At 38.1% G+C, this 27850-nt stretch overlaps 1 protein-coding gene across 1 annotated transcript in view; it reads right to left on the bottom strand.

Annotated features, from left to right (window-relative positions):
• Nucleotides 1-625: 625 nt before the first annotated feature.
• adad1 (adenosine deaminase domain containing 1 (testis-specific)) overlaps nucleotides 626-27850 on the bottom strand; it is a 39706-nt gene continuing 12481 nt past the window's right edge. The window contains exons 13-16 of the transcript XR_012180430.1: nucleotides 1528-1601; nucleotides 1393-1428; nucleotides 903-1043; nucleotides 626-805 (exon numbers count right to left, since the gene is read on the bottom strand). The gene's annotated coding sequence lies outside the window, so the exon portion shown is untranslated. The remainder of the gene's footprint in view (nucleotides 806-902; nucleotides 1044-1392; nucleotides 1429-1527; nucleotides 1602-27850) is intronic.

Genomic DNA, 27850 nt, shown 5'->3' with positions numbered 1-27850 from the left:
TAATGTTTGTGAAGTGTGAGCTTTTATCCTGAAGTAAGTGTATTAGGCGTATTTTGGGTTTTAGGGTACCCTTTGAGTTATTCCTGTCTTTTGATGCTTGCCAGAGTTTGATGAGTGCATAGGTAACTGTCCAGTGCACTTGTGTCACCTTTTATCCCTAACAGATGAGTGGCTTTCATGGTGTTAAAGTAAGAAAGGGGATAACCCTATTTCAGCACATTAGCATGCCACCCTTATGTCAGTCTCCAATCTAGTGAATGATTAACACAAGTTTATAGCAAAGTCTGCCATATGTGTATTGTCTATCGACACGAAACAAACCAATTTCTTTCAAACTGATACAGTTTTAGCCATTTCAAGACATTCAAAACATTTTCTTCCAGTTCTAAGCCTGTGAAGATGCCAATAACAACCTTGATTTCTTTAAAGAGGAGTTACCATTTTACATAAGCAGATGCATTAATGCCTCTTAAAAAAGAAAAAGTCCAGAACTGCAGTTATAATTGTTCACATTTTATTGGTAAAGTTTCACATATCGTGTACATAGTAGATGTGGTACATCAATTGCAAAATGAATAAATAAATAAATACATAAATAATTGAGAACTTCTTGCAGTGTTACTAAAATCACATTTCAGTGCAGTGTGTACTAATAAATAATGATAAAGTAGAGGAAACATCTGTAGAGTCTTCACTTTTTCTGGTGTTGTTGAGCGTTGAAGGCTTGAACCAATGTCTCGGCGGCCGTTACAAACTTTGCAAACTCCCCGTCTGCTGTCAGGGTAAAGTTGCAGGTTGCCTGTGTCTGATGAGAGAAGGCTGATTTAGTACTAGATCATGCATTTTAAACAAGGAACTTAAATCTAAATAATTTATAAGGAAATATAACTGTGGATACTCACTTGTCGCATGCACCTTGTTAGTGTCTCCTTAGTCTGGTTAATGGCAAGCTGGGAATCGGCATTGTCTCTGTCACACTTCTCGCTGGCATCTCCAAACCCTTTCTCAAAGTATTTCAGGGCTGCGTCAAAGCACTCGGCCCGCTAAAGACGCATGAAAAGTTTCGGTCACACTTCAATGATCAAAATCATCAACATATTTGAGTGTTGTAGGCATAAAGTTAAAACAGGTCCAATTGATGTTCAAAAGCTGATTGCAGATGTTGGTGTAAGGGTTGGATTTACTGTCAGATAGAGTGGTTGGCACTAGGATTGCTAACAAATGCTTGAGATTGGCAGTCTCTCAAAATAAATAAAAAATTAGTGTGGCGATGTTAGCACAGTTTCTGAGGTGTTATAAAAGTCTTTTTGACAGGTTTGGGTACTGCAATCAGCAAAAGCTGCATCTACATCCCAAATGACAAGTTACACCTGCTCTGCAGTGATCTCTTACCGTCTCATTTGTTGGATAAGTGAAAGTCACGTTTTCCTACAAGAATTTGGAGATAAAGAACAAAGTCAGTATTCACTTTCAGTCGAAGCTCAGAGGTGAAGCACAAACTCAGCTTTTTAACATATAATTACTTACACATTTGACACCTTGTAGATTGTCAAAGGACAGGTCATCCATGTTGCAACTGACAGGTGCTGCTTGAAGATATCCTAAGAGAAGAAACATCCAGAGGGCAATTCTGAAACACTGGTCCATATTTAACTTTTGAAAAGTTTGAGTGCTTCTGTCCTGTAGAGATGTAATAGTACTGTTTGTCAGTCACTTGTGATGCCTTCTTGTGCAGTTTGCTGATTTATAGGGTGGAGCTGAAAAAAAAAAATGAGTGGGCCAGTAAAGGTGTGTTCTTGTAGGAACAGTTTATTTTTTCCAATTAATCATGTAGCATTAATCATGTAGCAATTTTCCCTTATGAACTTCATGGTGAAAACCCAAAGTACAAAGAGAAGAAAAAAAAGATCAGGCTGGCAAAGACTGCCCTATCTGATGGTGACTGAGAAGTTTGACAGTTTGTCCCCATTTGAACAGATTTTTAAAATTCTTTCTTTAATGTCACTTGTATATAGTTATATTCTTTAACAAATACAATCTTCACCCAATGTTTTTTATGTTTTTACATTTGTGTAAATTCTACACTTGGACACTTGTACTGTAGGGGAGTGTTTTACCCATGTTAACAGTACTTTACTGGCTGGTGTTTTGCATAGTTTTTAATGAGTTACAAAGTGAGCATAGCAGGAGATGTCAGAGGTTTGGTTTCCTTTGTTCAGAGAAGTTTGTTGGTATTTCTATTTTCTTCACTATGAAGAAGAACCGCTGGCAAGACCACAAAGTTATGTAACCATTCATGCCTTTCTTTCCCTTTTTTCTTTGTTAACTTTGATTACTTTAGCTGGGGTAACAATTTATTTGAAACTATGTTTGACGTTGTTAAAAACAAATCTGTCACATACAGTGTGCATTACAAAATGATTTAGGTACATAGAAATTGCAAGTAAATGTACTACAAATGACACGGGTGTTTTCTTTTGATGTCTGAAAGGCAAAAAATGTGAGAGGATCTGTCAGATTGGTCTGATACACAAATGTGAAAAACATGAAACAGGATGTACTCAAAGTTCTGTGTTTGCAATTATACTAGGCAGAAATGCATGTTTAAGGAATCAGAGCTCTATTTGTGTTTTTTTCTGCGTTATGGGGGTTAAAGTCTCCATGATAATCCAAGACAACTGGCTGCTAGCTGAAGCTTCAGCTTTATTGTATGCGTTGCGTTCATTGTTTATTTGATGTCCCATTTACCAATGGTGGTATTAACAAAACACGAAGCAACAATTAAAAACTGACAGGAGTGTGACTGGCTGCAAATAGAGGTATCTTGAGTGTTACATCACACACTCAGAATGAATGAAGGGTTTTTCTTACACCCACGACCTCGTGGGGATTCCCCACAAGAATCCCGGATAACATAGGTGGCACTGCGAACAACCTCTGCTTATTGCACCTTGTCAGTTGTTCCTTATTTCCAAGTCTAGGGTGCCTCAGGTTAGGTTTCAGTTTTGAGGTTTCTTCAGGACTTGCCAAAAATACTGATTGTGACAGGATTTTGACGCGAGTGAAGAGGTTGGGGAAATTTCAATCCATGGAATTTGTCGCAATATGGGGGCATCCCTGCTGTTTCCATGTCTTTATGCAAAGCCCTTGCCCACACTTAAGATTAGCTATAGATATTAAGGTGCAAGTGCCTACCTTTTTTAACTTTTACTTGACCGGGCAGGAAAGTAAAGTTTCATAGACAATGCATTAGGCATTCTTATCGCATACAGCATGCAATTAATTGTTATCTGTGTAGGTAAACCAAGATAATCATAAACCAAATTCACTCATTATAAACTGCCGCTGAAGCAACATTTAAAATCCTGTACTCAACACAAATTTGACCCTGTGCAGCTTTCCTATTTTTATGTGCCGTTAGTCGAGTCGAGTGAGACTCTGAGTTGTTATGTTTGATGTTTGTAACCACAGTCGTAAAAAGCTGAAGATGCAGCTCATTTACTCCCACCCTAAAATATAATTTCTGAGATTATTTAACACTCTCAATACAGCACCTTCATTCAGTATTTTCTTTTTCAATTTCCACTGTTGATTTTTCTTTGTGCTTCTGTTTTTTTTAAAAATTTCTCTTACACAACTGTCACTTTATTACTTTGTTCTTGTTTTGCTTCGAACATTTGGTTTTATTTATTTATTTTTGAACCACTTGAGCAACTCTATTTATATTAAATGTACTATATACCTTTGTAATAATGTATTGTGATTAATCCAAAATCAGTGGTAAAAATCTTTACCATCCCACAAGTGACCTTACTTTCATGCCTTACTCCTACTTTCTCTGCCTTATTTCTTCTTATTGCTGCAATAGCTCAGGAAACTTCTCTGTAAGGGGCAATCATCAATGTCTCCTATGTGACAATAATAACTTCCGTGAGGTAGATCTTGATTGATAGAGATAACAGCTCTGCATTAGCACGTCAAAAAATTGTGTTGTACATTTTGTTGAGTTGTGTTTCCAACAATATTCAAACTGTTCGTCCGTTCATCCGTCCATCCTATTCTTGTGAACTCGATATCTCAGAAGCGCATTGAGATATTTATTTCACGTGGCACAAATATCCACACGGACTCAAAGATGAACTGGCATAACTCTGAGGGAAACATCAGATAATATGTCATAGTGCGGTGGGAAGCCAGCAAAGTGGGAATAAAACTTGAACGTATTGCATCATCTGTGAACATTTCTGCCTCAGTCACATCAGATGCAAAACTGATGAGTTACCCTCAGAAAACCGGTTGTTAAGAGGGTAACTCAACCAATTTCACACATTAAGGTGTGTAAACAGGTCTTGAGGAGTACTACTGCACATGTGACTAAAGCAGTATAAAGCTTTTTGTGGCTCCAGAGGAAGCTGCATGTAATCTGATAAATTGCCTCTCATGATGTCACTCAGTGGCTAAGTTGCATTGTGGGTAATGGAGGCAAATCCCAAAGCATTGATATTTACCAGCATTTAAGACTAAAAACTAGCAATGTTCACATTTTAGAAACTGGAATCAATGAATTTTTGGCATTTTTGCTAAAAACAACACAAAAACAAACCTAAATGGATTCATTATCGGAATCTTTTGCAGATTCATTTTCTGTCGATTGATTGATTAAAACTTTTTTTAGGTCTTCAATTCTAATTCAACAAACCTGTTTCATTCTTTTCCTTTTTTCACGTTTTTAGAACAGCGACAACACAAAAGTGGTGTGTAATAGTTTAACCTGAGAACAGTTCCCTGAAGCTGAAGGCAAATAAAATTTACAATTTTACTGCTTTCAAATGTTGAATTGTGGTACATTTTATAGACAGACAATAATCCAATGCACTATCTTCAAAAGAGTAAAACACCTGAAGCGGTTGATTCCAGCTTTGCAACTGTTTCTTTTGCTGACAGTAAAAAAAAAATTGTGGAAGTTGTGGGGTGGATCAAATACCATGCCTCATAAAAGTGAAGTCATTTTGTGGCCTTTAAGTGAGTCAGTGTATCACTTCCTATGACGTTTTGCGTGATGATGTCATTTAAATAACACACTGACCAGAAGATACTCTTCATGCCCCAAAAAGTAAATGTTGACGCTTTCACTACATTTCACTAGAAGGAAAGAAAGAGGAAATAAAAACTTTGGTTTCCATGATAGAAGTGATGTCAGTGGAGACGGTGGAGGCTTGGTGACCACAAGCCACAACTGCATAGTATCACACTCAGGTAGTGGCTTAGGTGAGTTACCGTGTGTTATTAGAGTCATCTTTAATTTATGGATTATTACAAATTCTAATCGGTCCTTTTAAAAAAAAAAAGAAATATATACATATATATATATTTAATTTACTGCATGGTTCCTATAAGCTTCCATCACTGAAGGAGTGAATGAAAGGGGGATTTTTCAGAAACAAAAGTTCGCATTACAGATTCTCCATCATGTACAAATTGTAGTTGTTCTCTTTGGAACAAGGATCTTAGGAGGCTGAGCGTTTACATGTTTTCATTCCATGCATGATTCAGTTTCAGTTAAACATTAAACTAACTCTTGGTAGAACAGTGTGGCATTCTTTACAAATACAGCCGGAGCAGCTGGGGGCTAAGTGCTTTGCTCATTGACAACGAAGTGGTAATTGGGGGTGAAACCAGAACTTAGCTTTTCACCACAATTTGGCTCAAGCAGGGCAGGTGTTTGTCTTAAATGCAGCAAGGACCCGATTGAGAGTTAAGGGACACACACACACACACACACACACACACACACGTTATATCACATTGGTGTAGAATCGACTGTAGTTATGATTAGATGAACTAACTGATTGGATCAAGTTGGACAGGGTCATTTAATGTTTGGGTCAGTTAGTGTTGTTGATTGGTAGGTACAGTAAGATCATGCAGTGTGCCTGTTCTAATTAAAGGATAGGCTGTATTTTTTCAAGTTTATCTCAAAACAGTATTCACATGCCCATATGTACATTGAAAGAGTTCTCATTTGCAGTATTCATTCTCTTACAAGATCTCTTCCTAAAGCGATAAAAATATATTGTTAATCTGAAGTTAATATGAGACTTCAGCTCTGTGAATTTGTCTTTTTGGTATAAAATTCCCCCTTTGTACAACCCTGCCCATGCTTTGTAAAATAAAACAGAACATGACAATTTGCTCATCCATTTTGACTTACACTTAATTAAAAACAGAACATAGACAATATGTTTAATTTTAGCAGCTCATCAACTTCATTCAGCTTAATTGATTTTGCTATATACTTGCTTATTCTGAATTTGGAGCACAGGCATGTTTCAAACAATTTCAAACGCAGTTAGTTTGCAAAAGATTGGATTTTATTTATGTTTTACAGTGTCCCAACTTTTTTGGAATCATGGTTTTATAACTGTCCCTTCACTGCAGCTAGACAATAAAGATTTGTTTGGTGCAATATTGGAACCCATCAACTGTCGTCTGATGACGATTAGGTTCTGGGGGCAGCAGCCCATGTTTCCAGGCTTTTGGTATAGCCAGTAGAGATCCTGCTAGCTGGACAAAGACTTCTTCTTCCGTGTGTCTGTCATTGTTCACAGTCCAATTGGCAACATAGGATGTTAGAAAAGAGTTGGAGATAACATTCTCTAAACAGATATCTGCATATAGTAAATGCAGGTAACTTTTTTTTTTTAAATCTCATACAAAGCCAAATTGTTGTCAGACAATAGCCAAGGGGTCCTGAGGGTGCATTTCTGTCTATGCATTTCGTGTCTTTTGCTCTCCACATTGACTGATCACCTGTGTGCAACCAAAGCCCACTTAAATGTGAGTGTTCGATATGCTACTTGAACGACAAACAAAAACCAAGGAACCTAAAAAAAAAAAAGGAAGGGTCATCACATCACCAAATCACTCTTTGAGGCAAGACTGTGGTGACCGCTGTAAAGGAGAAGCACACTTGACCCCAACATATATACGTCTTATGACTTCTGATGAAGAATGCCTCCAGAAAATGAAAGAACACACTTATCAGAGTAGGTTAACAACATATTTTTTAGCGACAAGTTGTTTGTCACTCAACTTTGTGTCGGAAAGGCGCCTGTTCCCGCTGTAAGTACTGTCTCATCAGCAGAAATCATTCGGACCTGCCCCATTTGATCACAATATTACCAGCCCTGTCAATCATTTGTGTAGGAAAGGCCCCTGTTCGCTGTTTTTTCCCCCCAAAGTTGAGGGACGAAGTGTCGATAAAAAAAATGTATTTAACCTACTCTCTGACGTGTGGTCTTAAATTTTCTGGAGGCATTTCTTCATCAGAAGTCATAAGACGTAGATATGTCTGATTTTAGTGTTTCTCCATACATCTCCTATTGACAGATGTCTGCCCCCAAAGTGTGATTTGGTGATGTAATGACCCTTCTTTGTTTTTTTAGGCTCCTTGACAGAAACCAGGATGCTTTTGATACCTAAATCTGGGCCCTTTCCAGCAGATTCAAATTTAGATATCTGTTTTTAAGGATTGTGTCTGGTGAGACGTAAAGAGAGAACATTCCCTGTTAACATGGATTATAATCTGGATTACTGAATATGATTATGATTGATCATGATGAAATATAGTGATGAGATCACATGATAAAGTGAGATTAGGTAGTGTCTCTCGGGGACAAGTGAATCTTAAAGGATGTCACATCACAATGCAAGTTGCACTGTGATGTGACATCCTTTAAATTTCAAAAGGCCTTAATGTGACAGCCAGCTGACCTCTGACATGCATGTATATTATGCCCCTGCATCAGAGGAAATAAGTAGCCAGTAGTATGTATTTATAATACTAGACAAGCTGTCAGTGAGTTTAAGAGTGATGTAAAATGGAGGTTAGATCATCCAAAAGAAGAAAACATGAGTAGGGTGTCTGTGATGTCACATAAACAAATATTCCATGATGGAAGATGCTAAAGATAGAACGAGCAAATTTGTACAACTGGGTGAAGCAGGGAAAAGCAACCAGCAGCCACCACAGGCTGAGGCTTATGTCAGTGCTTCTTTTGCAGACCTGTGTGTCTCCAGTTTGCACATATTACACATTTGGTCTACTTGGTATGCAACAGTGTTTGGGTATTTGAGTGGTTGGCATCCACATGAAAACCAGGATTCTACTTACCGGGATCGCTACTTTGTTTCTACTTGCTTCTTTGTTTCTACTTGCTACTATGTCTTTGTACTGCTGCAACAGTTGAATTTCCCCTCTGGGGATCACGTTCTTTCCAGCAGATGATGTAATGACATGATCCATGTTATTTACTTCACCTGTTAGTCATTTTAATGTTGTAGCTGGTGGGTGTAAATTTTTGGTAAACTTGATGCCATCATCAACACGTCAACATGTTCTCAGTCCCAACTCTTTGGTGGTCAGTGGTCCTAAGCTTCAAAGCTCTACTTAGCTTTCAGTTTCAGTTTTGCACATGCAGGGCTCACAATCAAGTTAGCAACAGTAAATATGCAATGTCAGGTTAGACTTTAAAGTAAAACTCACTGACGAACATTTAACGTATTTAAACTGTTACCGTTGTGAAATAGTTGCAGTTTGCTTAGGTTTAGGCACCAACACTACTTGGTTAGGTGTTGGAAAAGATCATGATTTGGGCTAAAACAAGTATGGGGTTAGGGTTAGTTACATTTGCTAAATTCGGCAAGTTACCCCAAAGCCCTGTCCACAATTCCAGTTGATTATTATCCTTGTGTCTCAGTCATTTTGAAATATAGCATCATAAATTCAAAAAAGGCAGAGAAGAGATGCACCAAGTACCTCGAGCAAATAAGTCCTCTTATTCTTAGACAAGCAACATTTTTTTTTTACTGTGATCTGTCCACTCCATTGGACGTTATGATTCTGCCTTATGTTGCGTGTTTAATTCAATTTTCCAGTATAAATTGTATGTTGATTTTGAATAAACAGCAATATTAAATAGCATTTTATCGCGATATAGGCCTAATAGCCAGAATATACCCTTTGGTGCATTACATCCACCGGAGTGGACAGATTTATTTTCAGTCACAGAAAAAAGATGTACAAGAAAAATGTGAAGAAAAGTATTCTCTAACATCTTGTTTAGTTAGAAATATTTTTACCTGTCCATTTCTCTGAAAATAAAAGGATTTAACTTTTTTTTTTTAAGAATCACTTTTTTATACTGTTGATGATTGGTGTCCACTGCAGTGGTTACCTACATAACTCCTTCATATATTGATGAATAATTCATGTGTGAAATTAAATGCATATACTTAAGCACATAAAGTCTTGTCTGAGAAGTGTATCAAGGGTTACTCAGGCTGCAATAACAGCTGGAAGAAAGAGAAAACTACTCCTGGTCATTTTCTATTTTCCTCTTTGGCAATTTCACAAAGTTTGACAGTGTTGATTGACTTAGTCACAGGCTAAGGTCTATAGAGTGGGTTAAATCAACAGAGGCTTCAGCGTCGCAAGAATCTTTGTTCACAGGTGTGAAACACATCTGGGTAAAATTCGATGAGTTTGTTTGTGTTGCTGAAATCCCCTTTGTCATCTGGGAAGTCCACAGTAGTGTTGTTAGATAGGACACCTGTTTAAAAACAAGCTTGCACCTGTCATTGTGAGAGTTTTGGGAAAGTGTTTTTGTGGTAGTTTGCTTGCCCAGGTTTTTTTTTTCAGTGCACAAATACAATTTCTTCAACCTCAGGTGACACAAGCCTGATTTCCTGTTGTTTTAATTATTCAATGAACAATATAACACAATAAGAATACAGTACATGGCACAGCAATATCAAAAAAGCCAAGAAAACTTTTTTTTTAATGAGTTTGAACAGCAAAAGCTGGACTGAAACTTTTATACCTGTTTCTACAATATGCACATCACACTGCCTTAAACTTGTCTCAAACTTGGTGCCCTCTGGTGGTAAGTAAGGGCAGTTTTTCCTTTAATGTGTAGATTGTTTTCGCAATTAATTGATTGGTTGTTTGGTCTATAAAATGTCTTTCCCAAATCCCCAAGATCATGTCCTCAGATGTCTTGTTTTGTCCACAACTCAAAGATATTCAGGTTACTACCAAGAAACCAAAAAATATTCACATTTAGGAAGATGGAATCAGAAAATGTTTAACTAAAGTAAAGTAACTAAGTAAATTCCAAGGAGATCAAATGGTGAAAGATCCACATAAAGGGCAATATTGAGCTGCATATGCTTTTGTTTTGCTTGTTTTTATCCCAACTTCCCCAGGGCAGTTTTATCGGCAATGACACTAATTCCATTATACTTTTACAGCAACAACAATTGATACACCAGATCCTAGTGTTGCTTTATTTGAGCTCATATCTTGGCAGCAAATCCCATAAGTGGTTTTGAATGGGGAAAATACAACAATGTAAATCAAATTATGATTAAAACTTAGAACATAAATACAAATTTACTCTCATGCTGTGTGAGCAGTACCAACTGGAAGGATTCATATTGCCACCTACTGTTGGTATTTAGGAAAAGTATATCCTCTTATTTTATTTGGGTCCTTACAAATGACTGAAAACCCCTTTTTTTGCTGTGCTGTGGCCAAACATCCAGTTACAGTCTTAAGTTCATGTAAATGTTTGCCTTAACTGTGACATACTGATGGACCACATAGAAAATGAACATACTGTTTTTAAAACTCATCTCAGCCGGTAATCTCGGTTTACTCTCAATATAGAAATTGTAAAGTTTAAGGCTAAAATTAGTGCTAGTTAGGACAGCAGTGTTTCAGGACAAGGATGAACTGGGATTGAAAAATACAACCTATGCCATTCTATATGTAAACAAGATTACTGAATAATATTTATTTTTACAATGTCTTTCATAAAATACATGTAAAATGAAACAAGCAGAATGTGAGGCTGGCTCGAAGGAGCACAGACTTTATTGGCGCAATGGCTCTGGCATCCTGGCACTGGCTAAATCTACATCTGTCCACTGCAGATTTACTTTCCATAACCTGGATGAATAAGAAAGATGTAAGCGTAGTATGAGTATTAAATAAAAAGTTGATTATTAATCTTTCCTTTGCCCTAATCCTAAAACCAAAGCTACAAGAGATCCAGACTTCTAATTGTATCTTCAGAGATGACTTTTTCTTTTTTGGGGACCATTGAGCTAAAAGATACGCTTGGGAACGACTAAACCGCCCTGCAGTTTTTTTTAAATGACTGTTACCTTATTGTTGATAAATGCTGAAATTGACCATCATAACATTATGCTGCAATATATGTACAAATAAATGGTACTAACATTTATTGACATTTAAACACACTAAATCATTTACAACAACAACAATCTACTCAAATGGACTATCAATGTAGTGGGCCTATCTTGCATCAGTAGAGCCCCTAACCCCTAACCCAAACAGGGTTACAAAGCAGACTATCAATTTTGATGTACATAGGTGTGATACCAAATATATAAATTATAGGAACATGTATGCCTTCATACATGCATCAAATAAAGTGATCTAAAATTGTATGTGAGTATTATTCAGTTATATTTTGCCTAATCTTTCCTAGATTCAGAAATAAAACTAGCCAATACTTGCCACTCAGTTTGTAGTTGTCCTACAAATACACTAAGCAAACAAAAACCTTGGTTCTGTAATTTATTATTTTCCAATGGTACAATTATATCAATAATAATAAGCAATAAGGCATGTCAAACACAGTGTAAATGTCATTTTATACGTAACATTCTTTGAGAACTACAACAAAAAAAATTAACTTTCCCTTTTTCAGTGAAAAAGAGGTGGAAAGAAAATCAAAACTGCCAAGTCCACTGGTGGCAGCAAAGCAGCTTTCCTGAGAATACTTTCTACATAGCTTGAGTGGTTTCACCACCACTATCTAAAGAAATATTAAATAAGTATAGTTAAATGTTCAGAAGGCTGTAACAAGTTTAGCATCTTTTCAGCATAGTGTCTTCTCTACATTCAATCGTCGGTCACAAGTAGATCTTCACCTCTTCTCAGATCATGGTCAGTCTGGATATGGCCTAAAAATGGGGAAAAATTCTAAGTAAATGATCACATCATTTTTGCCATTTCTACAACATTAATGACCTACAATGCTACAGATTTGCAGCCACCTTTTCCATATGCTATAATGATAGACCAAAAGAAACACAAAAAAAACTTGGGGAGCTATGTGTGACATGCGCCGGCCCATGCCTTGCCTCTGGCTCTCTATCCCAAACCATGCCGTCCAGAAGGACAGTATTGGGGAGAGTAATCGTGTTAGCCTAATGAACCTAACCCTTCGCTGAGATAAGCCCAAAATTGACATGACTGTCTTCTACGCAAAACATGAAGTGGAACTTAATTGAAACCATATTTGCCAATTGTAATCCAACGTTAAACATTCCTTGTAAGGAAACTTGCTTGAAAACTTTTTCACTGAAATACAGCTTGATTTACTTTACTGTGCAAAAATATTCATATATCGCTGAGAAATGGTCAAAATGGCCACGAGTGAGTTTTGACCAAAAATGAATTGAAACCATGTTTGAGATGAGCCCAAAATTGACATGACTGTCTTCTACTGAAACCATGTTTGTCCTAATATTTATCCAACTTCAAAGATTCCTTGGTAGGAAACTTGCTGGAAATTAGGAAACGTCGGAAAAGTGTCGCCGACTTGGAAGGCTGTAGCGGGGTTCAATATGCTCTATCAACCGGCGAAATCCTCGGTCCTCCACTATGAAAAATGGCTGGTCGTGAAGAGCAATCATTTCCATTACCTTGTTCGTTATTGACCAGGCTTTTGCGCTGTCCTTGGCAAATTTCTTGGTTTGGTCGAGTACATGCTGTATTGGGCTCCCAACTGCGGCTGCTGCTGCTTTTGTTTTTGCTTGCTGGCTAACGTTAGCAGCGTTAGCTTCCTGCCATTGTTTGTGAACTTCAGGATGGCGATTTTTCAAATGACATATCAAATTTGTGGTGTTGAATGACTTGACGCAGCATCCTCCTCACATTACCTCGACTTTGCAAGTGTTGCATATTGCTTTTCAAGTATCTTCTTTTGACACCGTGAAAAACGACCACACTGCTGACATTTTTTCTCCTCTTCAGTTTAACACCCCACAATCCTGTGCTGCGTTTGCATCACTGACACTGTCACATGCCCAAACAAATACCGCATGGCCAAATCCCTCTCCCCCTCCCGACACACATACACAAACAGCAACTAGACAGATATAAACATCGGTTGTTAATATCGGCCCAGTTTTACTCATCAGACCGATGCCGATATGTTAAAAAATGACAAACATCGGCCAATACCGATATTAATGCCGATACATCGTGCATCCCTACTGGAAATACTTTGTTTCACTGACATATAGCTTAATTGACTTTACTGTGCAAAAAGACAGTCATTTTGAGGAGATAAGCCCACAATTTTATGTCAAACATGGTTTCACTTGTTTTTGAATTATTTTTTTGTCCAAAGTCACTTCTGGCAATTTCAAGCTTTTCTCAGCGAAAAGTCTTTTTGCACAGTACGCTAAATTAAGCTATATTTCAGTAAAAAACAGTTTTTCCAGCAAGTTTCCTACCGCGGACTGTTTGAAGTTGGATAAGCATTATGTCAAACATGATTTAATTTGTGTATCAAGTCATTTTTGATCAAAACTCCCTTATGGCAATTTTGAGCGTCTGTCAGCAAATAAGCGTTTTTCGCACAGTGAAATAGCCAACAATGACTAGAAACACAATTGACACCATGTTTGCCATAATATGTATCCAACTTCAAACAGTCTGCGGTAGGAAACTTGCTTGAAAAAACTTTTTCACTGAAATACAGCTTTATGTGTGTCCCCCTCAACTCTTAATCGGGTCCTTGCTGCATTTAAGACAAACACCTGCCCTGCTTGAGCCAAATTGTGGTGAAAAGCTAAGTTCTGGTTTCACCCCCAATTACCACTTCGTTGTCAATGAGCAAAGCACTTAGCCCCCAGCTGCTCCGGCTGTATTTGTAAAGAATGCCACACTGTTCTACCAAGAGTTAGTTTAATGTTTAACTGAAACTGAATCATGCATGGAATGAAAACATGTAAACGCTCAGCCTCCTAAGATCCTTGTTCCAAAGAGAACAACTACAATTTGTACATGATGGAGAATCTGTAATGTGAACTTTTGTTTCTGAAAAATCCCCCTTTCATTCACTCCTTCAGTGATGGAAGCTTATAGGAACCATGCAGTAAATTATATATATATATATGTATATATTTCTTTTTTTTTTAAAAGGACCGATTAGAATTTGTAATAATCCATAAATTAAAGATGACTCTAATAACACACGGTAACTCACCTAAGCCACTACCTGAGTGTGATACTATGCAGTTGTGGCTTGTGGTCACCAAGCCTCCACCGTCTCCACTGACATCACTTCTATCATGGAAACCAGAGTTTTTATTTCCTCTTTCTTTCTTTCTTTCTTTCTTTCTTTCTAGTGAAATGTAGTGAAAGGATCGACATTTACTTTTTGGGGCATGAAGAGTATCTTCTGGTCAGTGTGTTATTTAAATGACATCATCACGCAAAACGTCATAGGAAGTGATACACTGACTCACTTAAAGGCCACAAAATGACTTCACTTTTATGAGGCATGGTATTTGATCCACCCCACAACTTCCACAATTTTTTTTTTACTGTCAGCAAAAGAAACAGGTGCAAAGCTGGAATCAACCGCTTCAGGTGTTTTACTCTTTTGAAGATAGTGCATTGGATTATTGTCTGTCTATAAAATGTACCACAATTCAACATTTGAAAGCAGTAAAATTGTAAATTTTATTTGCCTTCAGCTTCAGGGAACTGTTCTCAGGTTAAACTATTACACACCACTTTTGTGTTGTCGCTGTTCTAAAAACGTGAAAAAAGGAAAAGAATGAAACAGGTTTGTTGAATTAGAATTGAAGACCTAAAAAAAGTTTTAATCAATCAATCGACAGAAAATGAATCTGCAAAAGATTCCGATAATGAATCCATTTAGGTTTGTTTTTGTGTTGTTTTTAGCAAAAATGCCAAAAATTCATTGATTCCAGTTTCTGAACTGTGAACATTGCTAGTTTTTAGTCTTAAATGCTGGTAAATATCAATGCTTTGGGATTTGCCTCCATTACCCACAATGCAACTTAGCCACTGAGTGACATCATGAGAGGCAATTTATCAGATTACATGCAGCTTCCTCTGGAGCCACAAAAAGCTTTATACTGCTTTAGTCACATGTGCAGTAGTACTCCTCAAGACCTGTTTACACACCTTAATGTGTGAAATTGGTTGAGTTACCCTCTTAACAACCGGTTTTCTGAGGGTAACTCATCAGTTTTGCATCTGATGTGACTGAGGCAGAAATGTTCACAGATGATGCAATACGTTCAAGTTTTATTCCCACTTTGCTGACTTCCCACCGCACTATGACATATTATCTGATGTTTCCCTCAGAGTTATGCCAGTTCATCTTTGAGTCCGTGTGGATATTTGTGCCACGTGAAATAAATATCTCAATGCGCTTCTGAGATATCGAGTTCACAAGAATAGGATGGACGGATGAACGGACGAACAGTTTGAATATTGTTGGAAACACAACTCAACAAAATGTACAACACAATTTTTTGACGTGCTAATGCAGAGCTGTTATCTCTATCAATCAAGATCTACCTCACGGAAGTTATTATTGTCACATAGGAGACATTGATGATTGCCCCTTACAGAGAAGTTTCCTGAGCTATTGCAGCAATAAGAAGAAATAAGGCAGAGAAAGTAGGAGTAAGGCATGAAAGTAAGGTCCCTTGTGGGATGGTAAAGATTTTTACCACTGATTTTGGATTAATCACAATACATTATTACAAAGGTATATAGTACATTTAATATAAATAGAGTTGCTCAAGTGGTTTGAAAAAAAAAATTAAACCAAATGTTCGAAGCAAAACAAGAACAAAGTAATAAAGTGACAGTTGTGTAAAATAAATTAAAAAAACAGAAGCACAAAGAAAAATCCACAGTGGAAATGGAAAAAAAAAAATACTGAATGAAGGTGCTGTATTGAGAGTGTTAAATAATCTCAGAAATTATATTTTAGGGTGGGAGTAAATGAGCTGCATCTTCAGCTTTTTACGACTGTGGTTACAAACATCAAACATAACAACTCAGAGTCTCACTCAACTCGACTAACGGCACATAAAAATAGGAAAGCTGCACAGGGTCAAATTTGTGTTGAGTACAGGATTTTAAATGTTGCTTCAGCGGCAGTTTATAATGAGTGAATTTGGTTTATGATTATCTTGGTTTACCTACACAGATAACAATTAATTGCATGCTGTATGCGATAAGAATGCCTAATGCATTGTCTATGAAACTTTACTTTCCTGCCCGGTCAAGTAAAAGTTAAAAAAGGTAGGCACTTGCACCTTAATATCTATAGCTAATCTTAAGTGTGGGCAAGGGCTTTGCATAAAGACATGGAAACAGCAGGGATGCCCCCATATTGCGACAAATTCCATGGATTGAAATTTCCCCACCCTCTTCACTCGCGTCAAAATCCTGTCACAATCAGTATTTTTGGCAAGTCCTGAAGAAACCTCAAAACTGAAACCTAACCTGAGGCACCCTAGACTTGGAAATAAGGAACAACTGACAAGGTGCAATAAGCAGAGGTTGTTCGCAGTGCCACCTATGTTATCCGGGATTCTTGTGGGGAATCCCCACGAGGTCGTGGGTGTAAGAAAAACCCTTCATTCATTCTGAGTGTGTGATGTAACACTCAAGATACTTCTATTTGCAGCCAGTCACACTCCTGTCAGTTTTTAATTGTTGCTTCGTGTTTTGTTAATACCACCATTGGTAAATGGGACATCAAATAAACAATGAACGCAACGCATACAATAAAGCTGAAGCTTCAGCTAGCAGCCAGTTGTCTTGGATTATCATGGAGACTTTAACCCCCATAACGCAGAAAAAAACACAAATAGAGCTCTGATTCCTTAAACATGCATTTCTGCCTAGTATAATTGCAAACACAGAACTTTGAGTACATCCTGTTTCATGTTTTTCACATTTGTGTATCAGACCAATCTGACAGATCCTCTCACATTTTTTGCCTTTCAGACATCAAAAGAAAACACCCGTGTCATTTGTAGTACATTTACTTGCAATTTCTATGTACCTAAATCATTTTGTAATGCACACTGTATGTGACAGATTTGTTTTTAACAACGTCAAACATAGTTTCAAATAAATTGTTACCCCAGCTAAAGTAATCAAAGTTAACAAAGAAAAAAGGGAAAGAAAGGCATGAATGGTTACATAACTTTGTGGTCTTGCCAGCGGTTCTTCTTCATAGTGAAGAAAATAGAAATACCAACAAACTTCTCTGAACAAAGGAAACCAAACCTCTGACATCTCCTGCTATGCTCACTTTGTAACTCATTAAAAACTATGCAAAACACCAGCCAGTAAAGTACTGTTAACATGGGTAAAACACTCCCCTACAGTACAAGTGTCCAAGTGTAGAATTTACACAAATGTAAAAACATAAAAAACATTGGGTGAAGATTGTATTTGTTAAAGAATATAACTATATACAAGTGACATTAAAGAAAGAATTTTAAAAATCTGTTCAAATGGGGACAAACTGTCAAACTTCTCAGTCACCATCAGATAGGGCAGTCTTTGCCAGCCTGATCTTTTTTTTCTTCTCTTTGTACTTTGGGTTTTCACCATGAAGTTCATAAGGGAAAATTGCTACATGATTAATGCTACATGATTAATTGGAAAAAATAAACTGTTCCTACAAGAACACACCTTTACTGGCCCACTCATTTTTTTTTTTCAGCTCCACCCTATAAATCAGCAAACTGCACAAGAAGGCATCACAAGTGACTGACAAACAGTACTATTACATCTCTACAGGACAGAAGCACTCAAACTTTTCAAAAGTTAAATATGGACCAGTGTTTCAGAATTGCCCTCTGGATGTTTCTTCTCTTAGGATATCTTCAAGCAGCACCTGTCAGTTGCAACATGGATGACCTGTCCTTTGACAATCTACAAGGTGTCAAATGTGTAAGTAATTATATGTTAAAAAGCTGAGTTTGTGCTTCACCTCTGAGCTTCGACTGAAAGTGAATACTGACTTTGTTCTTTATCTCCAAATTCTTGTAGGAAAACGTGACTTTCACTTATCCAACAAATGAGACGGTAAGAGATCACTGCAGAGCAGGTGTAACTTGTCATTTGGGATGTAGATGCAGCTTTTGCTGATTGCAGTACCCAAACCTGTCAAAAAGACTTTTATAACACCTCAGAAACTGTGCTAACATCGCCACACTAATTTTTTATTTATTTTGAGAGACTGCCAATCTCAAGCATTTGTTAGCAATCCTAGTGCCAACCACTCTATCTGACAGTAAATCCAACCCTTACACCAACATCTGCAATCAGCTTTTGAACATCAATTGGACCTGTTTTAACTTTATGCCTACAACACTCAAATATGTTGATGATTTTGATCATTGAAGTGTGACCGAAACTTTTCATGCGTCTTTAGCGGGCCGAGTGCTTTGACGCAGCCCTGAAATACTTTGAGAAAGGGTTTGGAGATGCCAGCGAGAAGTGTGACAGAGACAATGCCGATTCCCAGCTTGCCATTAACCAGACTAAGGAGACACTAACAAGGTGCATGCGACAAGTGAGTATCCACAGTTATATTTCCTTATAAATTATTTAGATTTAAGTTCCTTGTTTAAAATGCATGATCTAGTACTAAATCAGCCTTCTCTCATCAGACACAGGCAACCTGCAACTTTACCCTGACAGCAGACGGGGAGTTTGCAAAGTTTGTAACGGCCGCCGAGACATTGGTTCAAGCCTTCAACGCTCAACAACACCAGAAAAAGTGAAGACTCTACAGATGTTTCCTCTACTTTATCATTATTTATTAGTACACACTGCACTGAAATGTGATTTTAGTAACACTGCAAGAAGTTCTCAATTATTTATGTATTTATTTATTTATTCATTTTGCAATTGATGTACCACATCTACTATGTACACGATATGTGAAACTTTACCAATAAAATGTGAACAATTATAACTGCAGTTCTGGACTTTTTCTTTTTTAAAAGGCATTAATGCATCTGCTTATGTAAAATGGTAACTCCTCTTTAAAGAAATCAAGGTTGTTATTGGCATCTTCACAGGCTTAGAACTGGAAGAAAATGTTTTGAATGTCTTGAAATGGCTAAAACTGTATCAGTTTGAAAGAAATTGGTTTGTTTCGTGTCGATAGACAATACACATATGGCAGACTTTGCTATAAACTTGTGTTAATCATTCACTAGATTGGAGACTGACATAAGGGTGGCATGCTAATGTGCTGAAATAGGGTTATCCCCTTTCTTACTTTAACACCATGAAAGCCACTCATCTGTTAGGGATAAAAGGTGACACAAGTGCATTGGACAGTTACCTATGCACTCATCAAACTCTGGCAAGCATCAAAAGACAGGAATAACTCTCTCAAACTGTTTTTTAAAAAGTTACCCTAAAACCCAAAATACCCCTAATACACTTACTTCAGGATAAAAGCTCACACTTCACAAACATTATGACATTTTCTAATAAGTTTTTGTAGTCTTGGAGACTGTCCCTGACAAAGCCAGGGTTGTTTGTTCAAACAGATTAAAACAAATGTTAACATTCAGTAACAGCGTTGTTTTCATATTGCAGAAACTAACTGAAAGGATCAGAGGTCTGGATAGCTGGATGGGAGTACAAATTGTTTAAGCTCCACACCTGAAACTGGTTTCCTTTAACCTCACTTCCTTTAACCTAACCATGTAGTTGTAGCCGATCAGAAATGCTTAAAAGTGGCATATGGAGCGACCAAATTTGCCTTTTAAAATGAGGGCTTGTTGGCATTAGGTTCACATCAAGAAATCACACCATTTTTATGACCTTTTCGCTAAGTCTAAGGATGGATAAGTATTTGCAATACTGGAAAAATGGATTGTGTTTGTGACCACAAGAGATGCTCACTGAGCCATTACTGTATGAACTGACTTGTATCTCCATCAGTATAATGTCTGTATGAATGTGTAGGTGACCAACTGTTTATTCTATGGTTTTCTATATGTTGTATGTTGTTTATGTTCTTTCTATAAAAATAAAGTACAAAAAAAAAAGAAGAAATCACATCATTTTTTGTGTAAATATGTATATTTTTAAATTTCTTGTTTGAATTTAGTATCATCAGACAAAATCTACTGTATCAGTTTACTGATACTGGCATTTTCGAACTATGCATGCAAGTGCCTTTCTAGATGATTTTGTGAAACTAACCATCTGACCAGTCGAGTGTCAAAGGAGACGCACATCATTCAGCCCCTCAACAATATCAACACTGAAATTTCTGTATGCCATTCACTTACAGTGCATCCGGAAAGTATTCACAGCGCTTCACTTTTTCCACATTTTGTTATGTTACAGCCTTATTCCAAAATGGATTAAATTCATTTTTTCCCACAAAATTCTACACACAATACCCCATAATGACAACGTGAAAAAAGTTTGTTTGAAATTTTCGCAACTTTATTAAAAATAAAGAATGAAAATATACCATGTACATAGGTATTCACAGCCTTTGCCATGACACTCAAAATTGAGCTCAAGTGCATCCTGTTTCCACTGATCATCCTTGAGATGTTTCTACAACTTGATTGGAGTCCACTTGTGGTAAATTCAGTTGATTGGACATGATTTAGAGAGGCACACACCTGTCCATATAAGGTCCCACAGTTTACATTTCATGTCAGAGCACAAACCAAGCCATCAAGTCCAAGGAATTGTCTGTAGACCTCCAAGACAGGATTGTATCGAGGCGGGTTCTGGGGAAGGGTACAGAAAAATTTCCCACAAAATTCTACACACAATACCCCATAATGACAACCAGAGCCGGCCCGAGGCATAAGCGAACTAAGCACTGCTTGGGGCCCCCAATCAAGAAAAAAAATTAGATTTTTTTTTTTTTTAAATTTATTTATTTTTGCTTGTGTAGCCAGGTGAACAAGAGACCAAGACTGTTTTCAGACTGTTAAGACAGTGTTTTATTATTCTGTAGGGAATTATTACTGTGTTAGCAGTTTCTTTTTGTTTAGGTGACACTGTCACTTTAAGAGCGGCGCAGCGGTAGGTTGCGCGAGATCGCGGGAGATCATGGGGGATCACGGCGTTCCCGCGCAGAGTTAGTTACACAGAAGTAGCAGTAGTGGCAGTGAAAGGCGGACTGCTGAGGTGTGTATTTTGATGTCGCGTGTGAAAAATCTCCCCGTAGATAAAGCACAAGAATAACTGTTTGCATAAACTGTGTCCATTTTTATGTGTTTGGTGAATTTAGAGGGGAGGTAGAGTGCATTGAGGTCAAGGTGTGTGACTTGGCGCACGAGCTGCACACAGGAGTGCCAGTGAGTTTAAGACTATTCACAAAATGTGTTTTAAGCTCATGCAAGAATGTTTACTTGAAAATGTATTTTGTTCATTAGTGCAATTTACAGTATGTTTTCTGTGAACTAAAGAATATGCTGTAAAGTGACTATGAGTTATGTGGCTGGGAAAATGTATGTATTTGTTTTTTCTGTTTTTTAGTTTATTTATTCAGAAAGAGCCACTACTGTTGTCTAATCAAGTCTAGAGTCACTTTTAACTGGAGCAAATGTCTAGGACACAGAGATAAGTGTTTGAAGTTCATAAGCTAACTGAGGTTTACTGTCAGTGTGACGTACAGTGAGGAAAAATATTTTGCTTGTTTGATACTGATTACCTCAAATCCTCAAAATTGCAGTGTTAATGCTGTTTCTTTTATAAATTGCAGTCGGAGAATAAAAGACCCACAATAATTATTCTACTGTGTCCAGTCTCCTCATTTATGACCTGGCCACACTTATTTACAACAAATGCAATCTCTGCTGTTGTATTTTGTTATTTTTCAATTCAAGTTCAGTAAATCACACTTAGTGCTTCACTTTGAATATGAAAGCTTAAAATACATTTGTGAATTTAGTACCCTCTAAGGTTAAAAGGTGACTGATTTGGTGTAAATAACAACTTTATTAATGCAGGGGTCTACCAAGCCCAGGGGGCCAGAGGTCTAGAGGGGCCAGGAGCCCCAAAACATTTGTGGCATGTGAGCAAGGATGGATTACTGAATGAGCCTACCGGGCCCAAGAGGTCAAGGGGCCCTGAAGCCCAAGTCGTTGCGTGAAGTCACTACCTCAATAAGTCAAAAAGCAAAAGGCCATGAATCTGAACGAATTTAGGTATTGCCCTTCTCCAGCTGGCCATCCCAAAAATGCACCAGAATACAGGAAATCACATCTACCAAATTCAGAATTTTCTGGGGGAGGGCCCCAGACCCCCCTTCCCCATTTGCACCCACTTTCATACAAATAAGGTGGGGGGGTCGTTATGCATCTGTGCCCAGGAGGACAGTAGTTCATAATCCGTCACTGTATTAATACAATTTATAATGTAACATTATAGTGTGACATTTGTGTCAATAATTGTCAAGCACAGGTGACTCCGCGGTGGTGGGAGGGGAGCCCCAAATCAAATTCTGCTTAGGGCCCCCAAAAGGCTTGGGCCGGCACTGATGACAACGTGAAAGAAGTTTGTTTGAAATTTTCGCAACTTTATTAAAAATAAAGAATGAAAATATACCATGTACATAAGTATTCACAGCCTTTGCTCAGTACTTTGTTGAAGCACCTTTGGCACCAATTACAGCCTCAAGTCTTTTTGAGTGTGATGCTACAAGCTTGGCACACCTATCTTTGGGCAGTTTCTCCCATTCTTCTCTGCAGGACCTATCAAGCTCCATCAGGTTGGATCGGGAGCGTCGGTGCACAGCCATTTTCAGATCTCTCCAGAGATGTTCAATCGGGTTCAAGTCTGGGCTCTGGCTGGGCCACTCACAGAGGACAAGGACAAAGGACATTCACAGAGTTGTCCTGTAGCCACTTCTTTGTTATCTTGGCTGTGTGCTTTGGGTCGTTGTCCTGTTGGAAGATGAACCTTCCCCCCAGTCTGAGGTCCAGAGCGCTCTGGAGCAGGTTTTCATCAAGGATGTCACTGTACATTGCTGCATTCATCTTTCCCTCGATCCTGACTAGTCTCCCAGTTCCTGCCGCTGAAAAACATCCCCACAGCGTGATGCCGCCACCACCATGCTTCCCTGTAGGGATGGTATTGGCCAGGTGATGAGCGGCGCCTGGTTTCCTCCAGACATGACGCTTGGCATTCTGGCCAAAGAGTTCAAGCTTTATTTCATCAGTCCAGAGAATTTTGTTTCTCCTGGTCTGAGAGTCCTTCAGGTGCCTTTTGGCAAACTCCAGACGGGCTGTCATGTGCCTTTTACTGAGGAGTGGCTTCCGTCTGACTACTCTATCATACAGGCCTGATTTGTGGAGCGCTGCAGAGATGGTTATCCTTCTGGAAGGTCCTCCTCTCTCCACAGAGAGACACTGGAGCTCTGTCAGAGTGACCACTGGGTTCTTGGTCACCTCTCTTACTAAGGCCCTTCTCCCCCGATTACTCAGTTTGGCCGGGCGGCCAGCTCTAGGAAGAGTCCTGGTGGCTCCAGGTCTAGGAAGAGTCCTGGTGGCTCCGGCTCTAGGAAGAGTCCTGGTGGCTCCGGCTCTAGGAAGAGTCCTGGTGGCTCCGGCTCTAGGAAGAGTCCTGGTGGCTCCGGCTCTAGGAAGAGTCCTGGTGGCTCCGGCTCTAGGAAGAGTCCTGGTGGCTCCGGCTCTAGGAAGAGTCCTGGTGGCTCCAAACTTCTTCCATTTACAGATGATGGAGGCCACTGTGCTCATTGGGACCTTCATTGCTACAGAAATTTTTCTGTACCCTTCCCCAGATCTGTGCCTCGATACAATCCTGTCTCGGAGGTCTACAGACAATTCCTTGGACTTGATGGCTTGGTTTGTGCTCTGACATGAAATGTAAACTGTGGGACCTTATATGGACAGGTGTGTGCCTCTCTAAATCATGTCCAATCAACTGAATTTACCACAAGTGGACTCCAATCAAGTTGTAGAAACATCTCAAGGATGATCAGTGGAAACAGGATGCACTTGAGCTCAATTTTGAGTGTCATGGCAAAGGCTGTGAATACCTATGTACATGGTATATTTTCATTCTTTATTTTTAATAAAGTTGCGAAAATTTCAAACAAACTTTTTTCACGTTGTCATTATGGGGTATTGTGTGTAGAATTTTGTGGAAAAAAATGAATTTAATCCATTTTGGAATAAGGCTGTAACATAACAAAATGTGGAAAAAGTGAAGTGCTGTGAATACTTTCTGGATGCACTGTATATGCATATGCTACTACATTATGCACTTCATATTATCAGTGAGATATCAGTACATATAAAAAGTGTTGTAGTCTACTTATATCAAATGATCCTTAACTTGGCAGATAATCGTATGCTGAGCATGAGGCCTAAACATGAAACACCTCATTAAATCTGCATGTTAGGCGAGATCTTTTTCAAATTGTTTTTCTCCAGTGAGCTGTTCTTTATTTAATTGTGAATCACAGAAAGACAGATAGTTGAAGATATTGTGGCTGTTTTACATGCATTTTAATAATTACAAAAAAAGTATAAGTTTCAGTTCATGACAAACATTTGCCCAACAGAACAGAGAGAAAAAAAAAACCTCTGCACCACAAACTAGGGACGGCCAACCTACTTTCACAAGACCTTGAAGTCAAATGCTGTGCTACAATAGGCCACTTTAGGGATTTTACCATGTTGTAGTAGCATCATGAAAAAAAAATTCCAAGAGTCATCTAAAGGAAAAACAACGCTGTATACATTAGTAGATATACAACTAATTCAGCCCACCCTTTCCACCCCACAGCTATATAAATTCAATAGAGCACAAGGGGTAAGTAAAGCAACACAACACCTCCACTTAACAACTTGCACATCACACTGACAAGCCTTTGAGCTCAACATGGAGCATTTGACACTCTGGATTGCCTTTTGGATTGTTACCCTCTCTGGTTGTTTTCCAACAAGACATCTGAATCTGCCGCTGGAGGACTCAAATATCGACTTACTGCAGGAGAGTCTCATATGTGTAAGTTACTTCAAGCTGAATATTTTTACTCAGTTTGCTAAGTTTTGGCCAGTGGCTAACAGTCTGATATCTTCTTTTGTCCATACAGGAAAATGGTTCAAAATTCTATACTCCATCAAACGTGGAGGTAAGTGTATATTTTCAGATTAAAAAGTTTAAGTTCTTTAAAATATAATGATGTACTCCCATATATTTCATTAAGTTACATGTATGTATGTACTGTACAAAATATGATTACAATGATGAACTGATGAGTTTGTGAATATTAAGCCAGGAGAAAAAAGTCATGTCGGGTACTCCCCAGCATCAAAGAAGCTCAAGCTTCAGGGTGTACTTGAGCTTTTTTAAACCACATGTGAAGGTTCTCTAGTACAGGAAATGAGCTTGCCAGGTGTTGATACTAACACAGCTGTGACAGCTTCTATTCGCTGACTTCTGTGCATGCAGCCACAAGTCTGCCTCAGTCAGAGCAGTAACATCTTTCTCCCTCTCTCACACACACAGGATGATTGCCTTACTGCAGCACTGGAGTGCTTTAGGATAGAACTTAATGGAACAGTCAGGAAGGAGTGTGAAGACCCCGATGAATACATAGGACAGGCTGTCGAGTTCCTGGAACGAGCCAAAAACGTGAGCGGCAATGTAAGTACTTCTACACAATGCGTTGACAAATTGGGTGCCAATGGTAAGGAAAAAATGACTACAACATGAAATCTGTTCATATGGACTAAACTGACTTTTCATCTCCTCCCTAGGCACTGACAAACTCCACCGAATGTCCCTGTGAGCGATGGCCTACAACTAATATCACCAATTTTCTGGAAGCAGAAATGTCTTTACTTCAGCTTATGAAAAGTAAAGCCGTAATGCAGTAGATAACACCGGGGCCACCTTTGCGCCACAGCTTCTCCATCAGCAGTTCTGAGAAACACCACAGGAGCTTCTGAAGCAGCTATCAGGCGGTGCAGGGAAAGGACAATTAAACTTCATCCAGTTTGAGATGACAGGACTGACAACCACTGATTCTGAAGAGGACGGACATTTTAAGTACATATGTGCCTTGTAAGGATTTTAAGTTACCAAGCAACATCTACACGTGTTGAATGGAGTGATCTCAGGTATATCTATTTTTAGTGATGCTATGAATCTGAACACTGCTATAATATAATTGTATTTATAACCATGTCATTGCAATATGGAGATAAGGCAACTATAGATTCTGAATGTTTTTTTTTTACTACATATTATAATAATCTTATATGTCTACAGTTACATATGTATTATTCAATGATTTCTATGAAAAACTGCTGTGAAGTGAATTTAAAAGTTCTCAGTCAATTTCCAACACTGAGAATGTATTTGATGTAAGCTCCTGTAAAGCTCTGAATTTCTATTTATATATTTATTGCTTATTTAATATGCTGTATGTTGGTGCTCTAAACCTGAAATTATAACTTAATAAATGTTACCTTTAAGAGTTTGTGTGTTGCCATTAAGAACATTAACAAATTATGGAAAACAAGCTGAAAGTTTAACATCCTCAGAAGATTTCGAACATCTTGGTCCAAAAAAAACACAATTTAGGTCTTTAGACTTCATCAAATAGGATTCTGGATTATGTCTTGGATTCATCTATCCATAAGATGTATAAGACACAATACAAATTCTGTCTTAGAGTCAGATTTTTCTACTTACTGTAACAACAGGAGTGATGCGAATGTGGAAGATGAATAGGCGTGTGGCCTCTGTAGGCGGCTGTATTTCCTCAACGTTTGGGGTAATTTAACTAGTCAAGCTGTCCACAGAGGGTTTGAGTATGGAAATTCAAGTCATAGTGAAGTCAACGTCAAGTCACTTTAGGAACAAGTACAGATTCTGTGCAGTCCCACGGTGTTTAGCTGATTGTGCCCCCAAAAAAATCCACTTAACTTTTCACTTATGTTGGCAGGTTAGCTGTTCTTACATGTCACAGTCTAATAGCATAATAGTCAATTTTTTTGGTATGATCATCTTAAGTTAAAAGTTGTCAGGTACACTGCTAACTTACTCCAAAAACTGATGCAAGATGCACAATGGTACAAGGACCCCAGGTAACTTTAATTGTCATTCTGCCCACCGTGCTCAGATTATAATACATTATTAACAAATTAACAAAATATTTGTTTGTTTATTCACTAGAAACATCTGGTGGGGCAATGAGATAGCGTTTGTTGAGAATTGGCACTGTAGAAATAAAAGTGACTGGACATGACTTTGGGCAGCCCTGATATAGACCATATTATCGTTGATATATTTTTAAGTAAGTACATTTGCTCGAGTAATCTACCTACTACTTAGGTACACATCACAGGTACTTGTACGTTACTTGAGTATTTCCATTTTGTGCTCTACTTCCCCTCCACATTTGTCTGACTGCTTAAGTTACTAGTTACTTTTTAGATTACTATTTTCTTAACCTTTTCTGCTTAACTGAAGGATGATGGATTCCTTTATGGAGTAAGTACTTTTATTTTTCATAATTTAAGAACATTTTCCAGATAATATCTGCGTACTTTTACTTAGGCGTAGGTTTGGAATGCAGGCCTTTTGCTTGTAGTGAAATAATTTCACGTTGTGGTAATAGTACTTTACATGGGTAAAGGATCTGAATAC

This window comes from Pagrus major, chromosome 18 (assembly GCF_040436345.1).
Source record: "Pagrus major chromosome 18, Pma_NU_1.0".
Lineage (NCBI taxonomy): Eukaryota > Metazoa > Chordata > Actinopteri > Spariformes > Sparidae > Pagrus > Pagrus major.
Note: the sequence above shows the minus strand (reverse complement) of the source record. Positions and strands in the feature narration are given on the sequence as shown.